At 54.5% G+C, this 15,000-nt stretch overlaps 1 pseudogene across 1 annotated transcript in view; it reads right to left on the bottom strand.

Moving 5' to 3' along the window:
• The window catches only part of LOC144488732 (TBC1 domain family member 10A pseudogene), a 13,540-nt pseudogene extending 4,217 nt beyond the window's left edge, over positions 1–9,323 (bottom strand). The window contains exons 1-2 of the transcript XR_013496646.1: positions 9,120–9,323; positions 130–384 (exon numbers count right to left, since the gene is read on the bottom strand). The product of XR_013496646.1 is annotated as a TBC1 domain family member 10A pseudogene (transcript). The remainder of the gene's footprint in view (positions 1–129; positions 385–9,119) is intronic.
• Between the last annotated feature and the right edge of the window lie 5,677 nt (positions 9,324–15,000).

Raw genomic sequence — 15,000 nt, 5'->3', positions numbered from 1 at the left:
GGGCGGAGATTGGGGCCTAGTTTCTCCTGCTCCTGTGGTAACGGGATTGACAGGGTGCGTTGAGGCCTACTCGGGTTCCCACGGCGACGGGCCTGTCCCCCCCCCCCCCCGGGCTCCGCGGACACTCACTCTCCGGTGAACTGCGTTCCCCCGATGAAGCCGTACTTGTCGGTCTGGCGAGAGGCGGTTGCCCCGTTGGCCTCAGAGTCAGAGCCGATGGAGCTGCCGTCGTCCGCGGTGAGGTCCAGCCCCGTGTCCAAGGCGTCCGTCAGCCCGTCCATGGCGCTGCTCAAACTGTCCGTGTCCCGTAGGCTCTGACTGGACAGAGAGGAACGGGGCATGCTTTCATTCCCTCAGGTCAAAGGTCAGCAATAGCGGCCAAATCTGACAGAGAGAGAGAGAGAGAGAGGATCGGTCAAAACTTTTCCAAAGCAGAGAACCTTTACTATGACACGATATTTGAGGCCTGTTCCAGGCGCTCTCCTGGACTACCGGGACCCACTATAGTTTGCCTACCGCTGCAACAGGTCCACAGCAGACGCCATCTCCCTGGCCCTGCATTCAACCCTGAAACACCCAGATAACAAGGACATCTATGTCAGATTCCTATTTATTGACGACAGCTCAGCCTTCAACACCATTATTCCCACGAAACTCATCTCCAAACTCCGTGGCCTGGGCCTCGGCACCTCCCTCTGCGACTGGATCCTGAACTTCCTAACCCACAGACCACAATCAGTAAGGATCGGCAACAACACCTCCTCCACGATCATCCTCAACACTGGTGCCCCACAAGGCTGTGTTCTCAGCCCCCTACTATACTCCTTATACACCCTCTGACTGTGCGGCTAAATTCCCCTCCAATTCGATTTTCCAGTTTGCTGACGACACCACCGTAGTGGGTCGGATCTCAAATAATGACGAGGCAGAGCACAGGAATGAGATAGAGAATCTGGTGAACTGGAGCGGCAACAATAATCTCTCCCTCAATCTCAACAAAACGAAGGAGATTGTCATCGACTTCAGGAAGCGTAAAGGAGAACATGCTCCTGTCTACATCAATGGGGACGAAGTGGAAATGGTCGAGAGCTTCAGGTTTCTAGGTGTCCAGATCACCAACAACCTGTCCTGGTCCCCCCCACGCCGACACTATAGTTAAGAAACCCCCACCAACGCCTCTACTTTCTCAGGAGGCTAAGGAAATTTGGCATGTCAGCTACAACTCTCACCAACTTTTACAGATGCCCCATAGAAAGTATTCTTTCTGGGTGTATCACAGCTTGGTCTGGGCTCCTGCTCTGCCCAAGACCGCAAGGAACTACAGAGGGTCGTGAATGTAGCCCAATCCATCACCAGCCTCCCATCCATTGACTCTGTCTACACTTCCCGCTGCCTCGGGAAAAGCAGCAGCATAATCAAGGACCCCACGCACCCCGGACATTCTCTCTTCCACCTTCTTCCGTCGGGAAAAAGATACAAAAGTCTGAGGACACGGACCAACCGACTCAAGAACAGCTTCTTCCCTGCTGCTGTCAGACTTTTGAATGGACCGACCTCGCATTAAGTTGATCTTTCTCTACACCCGAGCTGTGACTGTAACACTACATTCTGCACCCTCTCCTTTCCTTCTCCCCTCTGTACTCTGTACTGATGTTAATCCAGCTCCCTCACACTGTCACTCAGTAACCCCTCTCCCCCAGCACCCTGTGTTACTGACTGTATCTGTACTGATGTTAATCCAGCTCCCTCACACTGTCACTCAGTAACCCCTCTCCCCCAGCACCCTGTGTTACTGACTGTCTCTGTACTGATGTTAATCCAGCTCCCTCACACTGTCACTCAGTAACCCCTCTCCCCCAGCACCCTGTGTTACTGACTGTATCTGTACTGATGTTAATCCAGCTCCCTCACACTGTCACTCAGTAACCCCTCTCCCCCCAGCACCCTGTGTTACTGACTGTATCTGTACTGATGTTAATCCAGCTCCCTCACACTGTCACTCAGTAACCCCTCTCCCCCCAGCACCCTGTGTTACTGACTGTATCTGTACTGATGTTAATCCAGCTCCCTCACACTGTCACTCAGTAACCCCTCTCCCCCAGCACCCTGTGTTACTGACTGTATCTGTACTGATGTTAATCCAGCTCCCTCACACTGTCACTCAGTAACCCCTCTCCCCCAGCACCCTGTGTTACTGACTGTATCTGTACTGATGTTAATCCAGCTCCCTCACACTGTCACTCAGTAACCCCTCTCCCCCCAGCACCCTGTGTTACTGACTGTATCTGTACTGATGTTAATCCAGCTCCCTCACACTGTCACTCAGTAACCCCTCTCTCCCAGCACCCTGTGTTACTGACTGTATCTGTACTGATGTTAATCCAGCTCCCTCACACTGTCACTCAGTAACCCCTCTCCCCCAGCACCCTGTGTTACTGACTGTATCTGTACTGATGTTAATCCAGCTCCCTCACACTGTCACCCAGTAAACCCTCTCCTCCCAGGGACCTGTGTGACAGGCTGGAGAAGGGGCTGAATGGGGCCTCCTCCTGTTCCTGTGTAACAGGCTGGAGAAGGGGCTGAATGGCCTCCTCCTGTTCCTGTGTAACAGGCTGGAGAAGGGGCTGAATGGCCTCCTCCTGTTCCTGTGTAACAGGCTGGAGAAGGGGCTGAATGGGGCCACCCCCTGTTCCTGTGTAACAGGCTGGGGAAGGGGCTGAATTAATTTACGGAGCCAGGAATGTCGGAAACTTGGCACCCAATATGTGCAAAGTAAGATCCCACGAAGAGCAATTAAATGTTGACCCAGACAACATCAAAGAGAACACAGCATTGCACACATTCCCACAGTGCAGACAGATATCACAGCAATCTGAAAAACCAGCACTCACTCAGCACTGACCCTCTGACAGTGCGGCACTCCCTCAGCACTGACCCTCTGACAGTGCGGCACTCCCTCAGCACTGACCCTCTGACAGTGCGGCACTCCCTCAGCACTGACCCTCTGACAGTGCGGCACTCCCTCAGTACTGACCCTCTGACAGTGCGGCACTCCCTCAGCACTGACCCTCTGACAGTGCGGCACTCCCTCAGTACTGACCCTCTGACAGTGCGGCACTCCCTCAGCACTGACCCTCTGACAGTGCGGCACTCCCTCAGTACTGACCCTCTGACAGTGTGGCACTCCCTCAGCACTGACCCTCTGACAGTGCGGCACTCCCTCAGTACTGACTCTCTGACAGTGCGGCACTCTCTCAGCACTGACCCTCTGACAGTGCGGCACTCCCTCAGCACTGACCCTCTGACAGTGCTGCACTCCCTCAGCACTGACCCTCTGACAGTGCGGCACTCCCTCAGCACTGACCCTCTGACAGTGCAGCACTCTCTCAGCACTGACCCTCTGACAGTGCGGCACTCCCTCAGCACTGACCCTCTGACAGTGCGGCACTCCCTCAGCACTGACCCTCTGACAGTGCGGCACTCCCTCAGCACTGACCCTCTGACAGTGCGGCACTCCCTCAGCACTGACCCTCTGACAGTGCGGCACTCCCTCAGCACTGACCCTCTGACAGTGCGGCACTCCCTCAGCACTGACCCTCTGACAGTGCGGCACTCCCTCAGCACTGACCCTCTGACAGTGCGGCACTCCCTCAGCACTGACCCTCTGACAGTGCGGCACTCCCTCAGCACTGACCCTCTGACAGTGCGGCACTCCCTCAGCACTGACCCTCTGACAGTGCGGCACTCCCTCAGTACTGACCCTCTGACAGTGCGGCACTCCCTCAGCACTGACCCTCTGACAGTGCGGCACTTCCTCAGCACTGACCCTCTGACAGTGCGGCACTCCCTCAGCACTGACCCTCTGACAGTGCGGCACCCCCTCAGCACTGACCCTCTGACAGTGCGACACTCCCTCAGCACTGACCCTGTGACAGTGCGGTACTCCCTCAGCACTGACCCTCTGACAGTGCGGCACTCCCTCAGCACTGACCCTCTGACAGCGCGGCACTCCCTCAGCACTGACCCTCTGACAGTGCGGCACTGCCTCAGCACTGACCCTCTGACAGTGCAGCACTCCCTCAGCACTGACCCTCTGACAGTGCGGCACTCCCTCAGCACTGATCCTCTGACAGTGCGGCACTCCCTCAGCACTGACCCTCTGACAGTGCGGCACTCCCTCAGTACTGACCCTCTGACAGTGCGGCACTCCCTCAGCACTGACCCTCTGACAGTGCGGCACTCCCTCAGCACTGACCCTCTGACAGTGCGACACTCCCTCAGCACTGACCCTCTGACAGTGCGGCACTCCCTCAGCACTGACCCTCTGACAGTGCGGCACTCCCTCAGTACTGACTCTCTGACAGTGCGGCACTCTCTCAGCACTGACCCTCTGACAGTGCAGCACTCCCTCAGCACTGACCCCCTGACAGTGCGGCACTCCCTCAGCACTGATCCTCTGACAGTGCGGCACTCCCTCAGCACTGACCCTCTGACAGTGCGGCACTCCCTCAGTACTGACCCTCTGACAGTGCGGCACTCCCTCAGCACTGACCCTCTGACAGTGCGGCACTCCCTCAGCACTGATCCTCTGACAGTGCGGCACTCCCTCAGCACTGACCCTCTGATAATGCGGCACTCCCTCAGCACTGACCCTCTGACAATGCGGCACTCCCTCAGCACTGACCCTCTGACAGTGCGGCACTCCCTCAGCACTGACCCTCTGACAGTGCGGCACTCCCTCAGCACTGACCCTCTGACAGTGCGGCACTCCCTCAGCACTGACCCTCTGACAGTGCGGCACTCCCTCAGCACTGACCCTCTGACAGTGCGGCACTCCCTCAGCACTGACCCTCTGACAGTGCGGCACTCCCTCAGCACTGACCCTCTGACAGTGCGGCACTCCCTCAGCACTGACCCTCTGACAGTGCGGCACTCCCTCAGCACTGACCCTCTGACAGTGCGGCACTCACTCAGCACTGACCCTCTGACAGTGCGGCACTCCCTCAGCCCTAACCCTCTGACAGTGCGGCACTCCCTCAGTACTGACCCTCTGACAGTGCGGCACTCCCTCAGCACTGACCCTTAATTTATCGATAATTTAGTCATCAATTTGCAAGTATAAATTTCTTGGTACATCTCTGATCAATTGGGATTATCCTCGAACAGAATAAACCACCGGACGGCACGGTGGCACAGTGGTTCGCACTGCTGCCTCATGGAGCCATGGACTTGAATGAGTCAAGATTTCCAGTCAAGATGTGTGGGTTAGCTTGATAAGCCATGCTAAACTGGCCCTAGTGTCAGGGAGATTAGCGGGGTAAATACGTGGGGTTACGGGTTTGGCCCTGGGTGGATTTATTGTAGGCACAGGCTCGATGGGCTGAATGGCCTCCTTCTGCACTGTAGGGATTTTATGTATTCTGTGAAGATGTGCCGGTTAGGTGGATTGGCCATGTTAAATTGTCCCTTAGTGTCCAAAGATGTGCAGGTTAGGTGGATTGGCCATGCTAAACTGCCCCTTAGTGTCCAAAGATGTGCAGGTTAGGGGGATTGGCCATGCTAAATTGTCCCTTAGTGTCCAAAGATGTGTAGGTTAGGTGGATTGGCCATGTTAAATTGTCCCTTAGTGTCCAAAGATGTGTAGGTTAGGTGGATTGGCCATGCTAAACTGCCCCTTAGTGTCCAAAGATGTGTAGGTTAGGGGGATTGGCCATGCTAAACTGCCCCTTAGTGTCCAAAGATGTGCAGGTTAGGTGGATTGGCCATGCTAAACTGCCCCTTAGTGTCCAAAGATGTGCAGGTTCGGGGGATTGGCCATGCTAAATTGTCCCTTAGTGTCCAAAGATGTGTAGGTTAGGTGGATTGGCCATGTTAAATTGTCCCTTAGTGTCCAAAGATGTGTAGGTTAGGTCGATTGGCCGTGCTAAATTGTCCCTTAGTGTCCAAAGATGTGCAGGTTAGGGGGATTGGCCATGCTAAACTGCCCCTTAGTGTCCAAAGATGTGCAGGTTAGGTGGATTGGCCATGCTAAACTGCCCCTTAGTGTCCAAAGATGTGCAGGTTAGGGGGATTGGCCATGCTAAATTGTCCCTTAGTGTCCAAAGATGTGTAGGTTAGGTGGATTGGCCATGCTAAACTGCCCCTTAGTGTCCAAAGATGTGCAGGTTAGGGGGATTGGCCATGCTAAATTGTCCCTTAGTGTCCAAAGATGTGCAGGTTAGGGGGATTGGCCATGCTAAATTGTCCCTTAGTGTCCAAAGATGTGCAGGTTAGGTGGATTGGCCATGCTAAATTGCCCCTTAGTGTCCCAGACTGTGTAGTTAGGGGGATTGGCCATGCTAAATTGCCCCTTAGTGTCCCAGACTGTGTAGTTAGGGGGGTGTGCAGGCTAAATACGTGAGGTTATGGGGATAGGGCCTGGGTAAGATTCTCTCTCGGAGAGTCAACGTAGACTTGATGGGCCGAATGGGGATTCTATGGCCAGCTAATCTACATCACTTGCAACTCTGTGGAGTTCTGCTCAGCGTAGAACCGGAGGAAAGACAACGGACGGAAGAGGCCATTCGGCCCATTGCTGCTGTGCTGGGAATAAAATATCTAACCATCCATTTCAATCCCATTTTCCTGCTCCCCCTCCCTTGTCTCGTGGGTTCTGACTCTCCAGCATGGGTCAAGATTTCCAACTTCAACCGGCAAGCCTGGCTAACGATTCCCGAATCCCAGCACCGTCTGGGTGGAAAGCTTCTTCCTCATGTCCTGGCTCATGCTTAAATCGATGCTCCCTGGATATTGGTCACTCGGCAGGCGGGGGGGGGGGGGCAGTGGGGGAGGAGGGGGGAATTGAGTCGATCCTGTCTATTCTGTCCGGACCCCCTCATAATCCTGTACACCTCGACGGGTCCACCCTCTCTCTCAATTCTGAGGGAAACAACCCCAGACTATCTAACCCGCTCCCCATTGCTGGCACTCTCTCGCTCTCTCTCCAGAGCCAAACATGTCCCCCGCTGTAATGGGGCAACGAAAAGAGAAGACAGAACCCGGCCGAGACCCAATCACCCGCCAGACAGTCCCACCATTACAGAGAGGATGTCATTGCATTGGAGGAGATTTACCAGGAACTTCTCACTTTGGACCAGGGAGCAGTGCAGCTGGATGGAGGGGTTTGATAGGCTGGGGAAGCTCCCTCTCGGAGATGGGAATTCTGAGGTTAGATGTGATTTGAGTTGGATCTCCTCCAGCCCCTACACCCCTCCCTATCTCTGTAATCTCCTCCAGCCCCTACACCCCTCCCTATCTCTGTAACCTCCTCCAGCCCCTACACCCCTCCCTATCTCTGTAATCTCCTCCAGCCCCTACACCCCTCCCTATCTCTGTAACCTCCTCCAGCCCCTACACCCCTCCCTATCTCTGTAACCTCCTCCAGCCCCTACACCCCTCCCTATCTCTGTAACCTCCTCCAGCCCCTACACCCCTCCCTATCTCTGTAACCACCTCCAGCCCCTACACCCCTCCCTATCTCTGTAACCACCTCCAGCCCCTACACCCCTCCCTATCTCTGTAACCTCCTCCAGCCCCTACACCCCTCCCTATCTCTGTAACCTCCTCCAGCCCCTACACCCTCCCTATCTCTGTAACCTCCTCCAGCCCCTACACCCCTCCCTATCTCTGTAACCTCCTCCAGCCCCTACACCCCTCCCTATCTCTGTAACCACCTCCAGCCCCTACACACTCTCCCTATCTCTGTAACCTCCTCCAGCCCCTACACCCCTCCCTATCTCTGTAACCACCTCCAGCCCCTACACACTCTCCCTATCTCTGTAACCTCCTCCAGCCCCTACACCCCTCCCTATCTCTGTAACCTCCTCCAGCCCCGAAACCCCTCCCTATCTCTGTAACCCCCTCCAGCCCCTACAACCCTCCCTATCTCTGTAATCTCCTCCAGCCTCAACACCCCTCCCTATCTCTGTCACCCCCTCCAACCCCTACAACCCTTCCGATCTCTGTAACCTCCTCCAGCCCCTACACCCGTCCTTATCTCTGTAACCTCCTCCAGCCCCTACACCCCTCCCTATCTCTGTAACCTCCTCCAGCCCCGATACCCCTCCCTATCTCTGTAACCTCCTCCAGCCCCTACACCCCTCCCTATCTCTGTAACCTCCTCCAGCCCCTACACCCCTCCCTATCTCTGTAACCTCCTCCAGCCCCTACACCCCCTCCCTAACTCTGTAACCTCCTCCAGCCCCTACACCCCTCCCTATCTCTGTAACCTCCTCCAGCCCCTACACCCCTCCCTATCTCTGTAACCTCCTCCAGCCCCTATACCCCTCCCTATCTCTCTAACCTCCTCCAGCCCCTACACCCCTCCCTATCTCTGTAATCTCCTCCAGCCCCGACACCCCTCCCTATCTCTGTCACCTCATCCAGCCCCTACACCCCTCCCTATCTCTGTAACCTCCTCCAGCCCCTACACCCCTCCTTATCTCTGTAACCCCCTCCAGCCCCTACACCCCTCCCTATCTCTGTAACCTCCTCCAGCCCCTACACTCCCTCCCTATCTCTGTAACCCCCTCCAGCCCCGACACCCCTCCCTATCTCTGTAATCTCCTCCAGCCCCTACACCCCTCCCTATCTCTGTAACCTCCCCCAGCCCCTACACCCCTCCCTATCTCTGTAATTTCCTCCAGCCCCTACACCCCTCCCTATCTCTGTAACCTCCTACAGCCCCTCCACCCCTCCCTATCTCTGTAACCTCCCCCAGCCCCTACACCCCTCCCTATCTCTGTAACCTCCTCCAGCCCCGACACCCCTCCCTATCTCTGTAACCTCCTCCAGCCCCTACACCCCTCCCTATCTCTGTAATCTCCTCCAGCCCCTCCCTATCTCTGTCGGTAACTGTTTCTCACTCTCTGTCTCTCTCTCTCTCTCCCTTTCTCTCTCTGTCTGTCCTACATGAGCCTCTCCAGCGCGGTGGGGAGGGGGGTTTAGTTGCGTTTGGACATGGCGGGAAGCTTTATGTCGCCGGTGTCTCACCCTCTTCCTGTGAGGTTTCACGGACCCGGCCCATCTCACTCCAGACGCCGCCCTGTCTCCCTCGGACCACCGCGCACACACACACCTACCTGAGCCTCGGCTCCGTGGAACGGGAGGGGGTCCTCGACTCGGGCGGGGGGGGTCTGGCTGTTTCCCCCCCCCCTCCCACCAGAATCCGTGACCCCTCAGCAGCAGCGGGGTGGGGAGGGGGGTTGCGACGGGCTGAGGGAGAACGAGAGGCGCAGAGTGCGAGGCAGGGCTGTGGGCGGTGGTGAGGGCTGAGGATTCGAGGTGACAGAGATGGAGGGCAGGGCCTCGGAGAGAGAGAGTCAGAGGGGGAGGGCGGTTGATTCAATGTTTTTCAGTCTGCGACAGAGGCGAGAATGCGGGAGGGAGGGCAAGAGGAGAACATAACACAGCAGGCAAGAGAGAGAGAATTTAATTGGGTTTATTATTGTCGCGTGTATTGGGATGCAGTGAAAAGTATTGTTTCTTGCGCACTATACAGACAAGGCATACCGTTCATAGAGTACCTATGCTCAGCGACGCCCAGTTTGGTTTTCGCCAGGGTCACTCAGCTCCTGACCTCATCACAGCCTTGGTTCAAACATGGACAAAAGAGCTGAATTCCAGAGGAGAGGTGAGAGTGACAGCCCGAGTCATCGACCGGGTGTGGCATCGAGGAGCCCGAGCCAAACTGGAATCAATGGATATCGGGGGCAAACTCTCTGCTGGTTGGGGTCACCCCTGGCACACAGGAAGATGGTTGTGGATGTGGAGGGTCAGTCTCCCAGCTCTGGGACATCTCTGCAGGAGTCCCTCAGGGTGGTGTCCTAGGCCCAACAATCTTCAGCTGCTTCATCAATGACCTTCCCTCCATCATAAGGTCAGAGTGGGGATTTCGCTGATGATTGCACAATGTTCAGCACCATTCGCGACTGCTCAGACACTGAAACAGTCCATGTTCAAACGCAGCGAGATCTGGACAATATCCAGGCTCGGGCTGACAAGTGGCAAATAACATTCACGCCTCACACATGCCAGGCAGTGACCCTCACCAATAAGAGACACTCTAACCACCGCCCCTTAACATTCAATGGCAAAACCATCACTGAATCCCCCCACTCTCAACATCCTGGGGGTTACCACTGACCAGAAACTGAACTGGACCCAGCCGTATAAACACAGTGGCTCCCAGAGCAGGTCAGAGGCTGGGAATCCTGCGGAGAGTAACTCACCTCCTGACTCCCCCCCAAAGCCAGTCCACCATCCACAAGGACACAGTCAGGAGTGTGATGGAACACTCTCCACTCGCCTGGATGGGTGCGGCTCCCAACAACACTCGAGAAGCTCAACACCATCCAGGACAAAGCAGCCCCGCTCGATCGACACGCTAACCACAAACACTCACTCCCTCCACCCCCGACGCACAGTGACAGCCGTGTGTACCATCTACAAGATGCACCGCAGCGACTCACCAAGGCTCCTTAGGCAGCACCTTCCAAACCCACCACCTCTACCATCTAGAAGGACAAGGGCAGCAGATACCTGGGAACACCCCCACCTGGAGGCTCCCCTCCGAGTCACTCACCATCCCGACTTGGAAATATATCGGCTGTTCCTTCACTGTCGCTGGGTCCAAATCCTGGAACTCCCTCCCTAACAGCACTGTGGATGTACCCAGACCACATAGAACATAGAACAGTACAGCACAGAACAGGCCCTTCGGCCCACGATGTTGTGCCGAACATAGAACAGTACAGCACAGAACAGGCCCTTCGGCCCACGATGTTGTGCCGAGCTTTATCTGAAACCAAGATCAAGCTATCCCACTCCCTATCATCCTGGTGTGCTCCATGTGCCTATCCAATAACTGCTTAAATGTTCCTAAAGTGTCTGACTCCACTATCACTGCAGGCAGTCCATTCCACACCCCAACCACTCTCTGCGTAAAGAACCTACCTCTGATATCCGTCCTGTATCTCCCACCATGAACCCTATAGTTATGCCCCCTTGTAATAGCTCCATCCACCCGAGGAAATAGTCTTTGAACGTTCACTCTATCTATCCCCTTCATCATTTTATAAACCTCCATTAAGTCTCCCCTCAGCCTCCTCCGCTCCAGAGAGAACAGCCCTAGCTCCCTCAACCTTTCCTCATAAGACCTACCCTCCAAACCAGGCAGCATCCTGGTAAATCTCCTCTGCACTCTTTCCAGCGCTTCCACATCCTTCTTATAGTGAGGTGACCAGAACTGCACACAATATTCCAAATGTGGTCTCACCAAGGTCCTGTACAGTTGCAGCATAACCCCACGGCTCTTAAACTCCAACCCCCTGTTAATAAAAGCTAACACACTATAGGCCTTCTTCACAGCTCTATCCACTTGAGTGGCAACCTTCAGAGATCTGTGGATATGGACCCCAAGATCTCGCTGTTCCTCCACAGTCTGCAGAACCCTACCTTTGACCCTGACTGATGTCCAATAACAATCCTGGAACTCCCTACCTACCAGCACTGTGGGTGTATCTGGTGTTGTTAAACGTTTTACTGTGTTTACCCCAGTCCAACACCGGCATCTCCACATCATGGCTACCATCGACACCGCAAACTGCCGGCTCCAAGTGGAGAGGATCTCCAAGAAGCTCGCGCATATCGACACAGACATCAAGTTTCTACAAACATGCAAGAAAGCAGACAAGATACCGAAAGGACTACGGATCACGAACCCACTCAGGTCAACCTATAACACAGACTACGCTGAGAGACTTTGCCGTCGCACCTCTCTCACCCTCCTCAACCACCTCATACACCAGCTCTACAGCAAACGCCGCAGCCTGGAAACCAAGATAGAGTCCATATTCTCAACTTGCGCTCAGGACGCAGACCAGCTGCGAAACTCTGCCAAGCGGACGAGACAATGGAACTACACCATCTACATGCACACCAAGAACAGGAAACTTGAGAAACTCGGCATCATCACCAGCAGCAGCCAAGCCTCCCCCGGTACCACAGTAGAAAACAGCACCACTGCAGGGAAGTCCATTGTCAACTTGTCCGACTACACACTTCAACCAGCTGAAATCGAAGTTCTCAGCCGAGGGCTCAATTTTTGCCCCACCACCAAAATAGACCCCATCAGTCTCGCAGCGGACACAGAGGAATTCATCAGGCGAATGAGGCTGCGGGAGTTCTTCCACAAACCCCAAGAGGCCAACAACGAACACAATGAGACAGCCAATGAACCGGAACAGCCGACAGAGAGATCCGCAGTGCATCCGAAGAGGAAAGAGTCGAATTGGACTCCTCTGGAAGGCCGCTGCCCTCGACTTGACATGTATGCCCAAGCCATCAGGAGGTGCGTCAACACCAAATTCATCAGCCGCACTCACAAAACCGCCCCGAACATCACCCAAGCACAACGCAATGCCATCCGCGCTCTCAAGACCAACCGCAACATTGTCATCAAACCAGCAGACAAAGGAGGGGCCATCGTCATACTGAACAGAACGGATTACTGCAAAGAAGTGTACCGACAACTCAACAACGAGGAACACTACAGACAGTTACCCACAGATCCGACCAAAGAACACACCCGTCAACTCAACACTCTGGTCAAAACCTTTGATCCGGACCTTCAGAACACCCTCCGTGCTCTCATCCCACGTACTCCCCGCGTTGGAGATCTCTACTGCCTCCCGAAGATACACAAGGCAAACACACCCGGCCGTCCCATCGTATCGGGCAATGGGACCCTGTGCGAGAACCTCTCTGGCTGTGTCGAGGGCATCCTGAAACCCATTGTACAAAGAACCCCCAGCTTTTGTCGCGACACGACGGACTTCCTACAGAAACTCAGCACACATGGAGCAGTTGAACCAGGAGCACTCCTCGTCACAATGGATGTCTCGGCACTCTACACCAGCATCCCCCACGATGATGGCATTGCTGCAACGGCCTCAGTGCTCAACGCCGTCAACTGCCAGTCTCCAGATGCAATTTTACATCTCATCCGCTTCATCCTGGATCACAATATCTTCACCTTCAACAACCAGTTCTTCATCCAGACACACGGAACAGCCATGGAGACCAAATTTGCACCTCAATATGCCAACATCTTCATGCACAGGTTCGAACAAGACTTCTTCACCGCACAGGACCTTCAACCGATGCTATACACTAGATACATCGATGACATTTTCTTCCTTTGGACTCATGGTGAACAATCACTGAAACAACTCTATGATGACATCAACAAGTTCCATCCCACCATCAGACTCACCATGGACTACTCTCCGGAATCGGTTGCATTCTTGGACACACGCATCTCCATTAAGGACGGTCACCTCAGCACCTCACTGTACCGCAAGCCCACGGATAACCTCACGATGCTCCACTTCTCCAGCTTCCACCCTAAACACGTAAAAGAAGCCATCCCCTACGGACAAGCCCTCCGAATACACAGGATCTGCTCGGATGAGGAGGATCGCAACAGACACCTCCAGACGCTGAAAGATGCCCTCATAAGGACAGGATATGGCGCTCGACTCATCGATCAACAGTTCCGACGCACCACAGCGAAAAACCACACCGACCTCCTCAGAAGACAAACACGGGACACGGTGGACAGAGTACCCTTCGTCGTCCAGTACTTCCCCGGAGCGGAGAAGCTACGGCATCTCCTCCGGAGCCTTCAACATGCCATTGATGAAGACGAACATCTCGCCAAGTCCATCCCCACACCCCCACTTCTTGCCTTCAAACAACCGCACAACCTCAAACAGACCATTGTCCGCAGCAAACTACCCAGCCTTCAGGAGAACAGTGACCACGACACCACACAACCCTGCCACAGCAACCTCTGCAAGACGTGCCGGATCATCGACACGGATGCCATCATCTCACGTGAGAACACCATCTACCAGGTACACGGTACATACTCTTGCAACTCGGCCAACGTTGTCTACCTGATACGCTGCAAGAAAGGATGTCCCGAGGCATGGTACATTGGGGAAACCATGCAGACGCTACAACAACGGATGAATGAACACTGCTCGACAATCACCAGGCAAGACTGTTCTCTTCCTGTGGGGGAGCACTTCAGCGGTCACGGGCATTCGGCCTCTGATATTCGGGCAAGCGTTCTCCAAGGCGGCCTTCACGACACACGACAGCACAGAGTCGCTGAGCAGAAACTGATAGCCAAGTTCCGCACACATGAGGACGGCCTAAACCGGGATATTGGGTTCATGTCACACTATCTGTAATCCCCACAGCTTGCCTGGACCTGCAGAGTCTCATTGGCTGTCCTGTCTGGAGACAAAATACATCTCTTTAGCCTGTCTTGATGCTCTCTCCACTCACATTGTTTGTATCTTAAAGACTTGATTAGTTGTAAGTATTCGCATTCCAACCATTATTCATGTAAATTGAGTCTGTGTCTTTATAAGCTCTGTTTGTGAACAGAATTCCCACTCACCTGAAGAAGGGGCTTGGAGCCCCGAAAGCTTGTGTGGCTTTTGCTACCAAATAAACCTGTTGGACTTTAACCTGGTGTTGTTAAACTTCTTACTGGGTGTACCTGCACCACATGGGACTGACTGATGTCCAATAACAATCCTGGAACTCCCTCCCTAACAGCACTGTGGGTGTACCTACACCACACGGGGACTGACTGATGTCCAATAACAATCCTGGAACTCCCTCCCTAACAGCACTGTGGGTGTACCTACACCACATGGGGACTGACTGATGTCCAATAACAATCCTGGAACTCCCTCCCTAACAGCACTGTGGGTGTACCTACACCACACGGGGACTGACTGATGTCCAATAACAATCCTGGAACTCCCTCCCTAACAGCACTGTGGGTGTACCTACACCACATGGGGACTGACTGATGTCCAATAACAATCCTGGAACTCCCTCCCTAACAGCACTGTGGGTGTACCTACACCACATGGGGACTGA

This window comes from Mustelus asterias, unplaced genomic scaffold, assembly GCF_964213995.1.
Source record: "Mustelus asterias unplaced genomic scaffold, sMusAst1.hap1.1 HAP1_SCAFFOLD_1818, whole genome shotgun sequence".
In the NCBI taxonomy this organism is placed as follows: Eukaryota; Metazoa; Chordata; class Chondrichthyes; order Carcharhiniformes; family Triakidae; genus Mustelus; species Mustelus asterias.
Note: the sequence above shows the minus strand (reverse complement) of the source record. Positions and strands in the feature narration are given on the sequence as shown.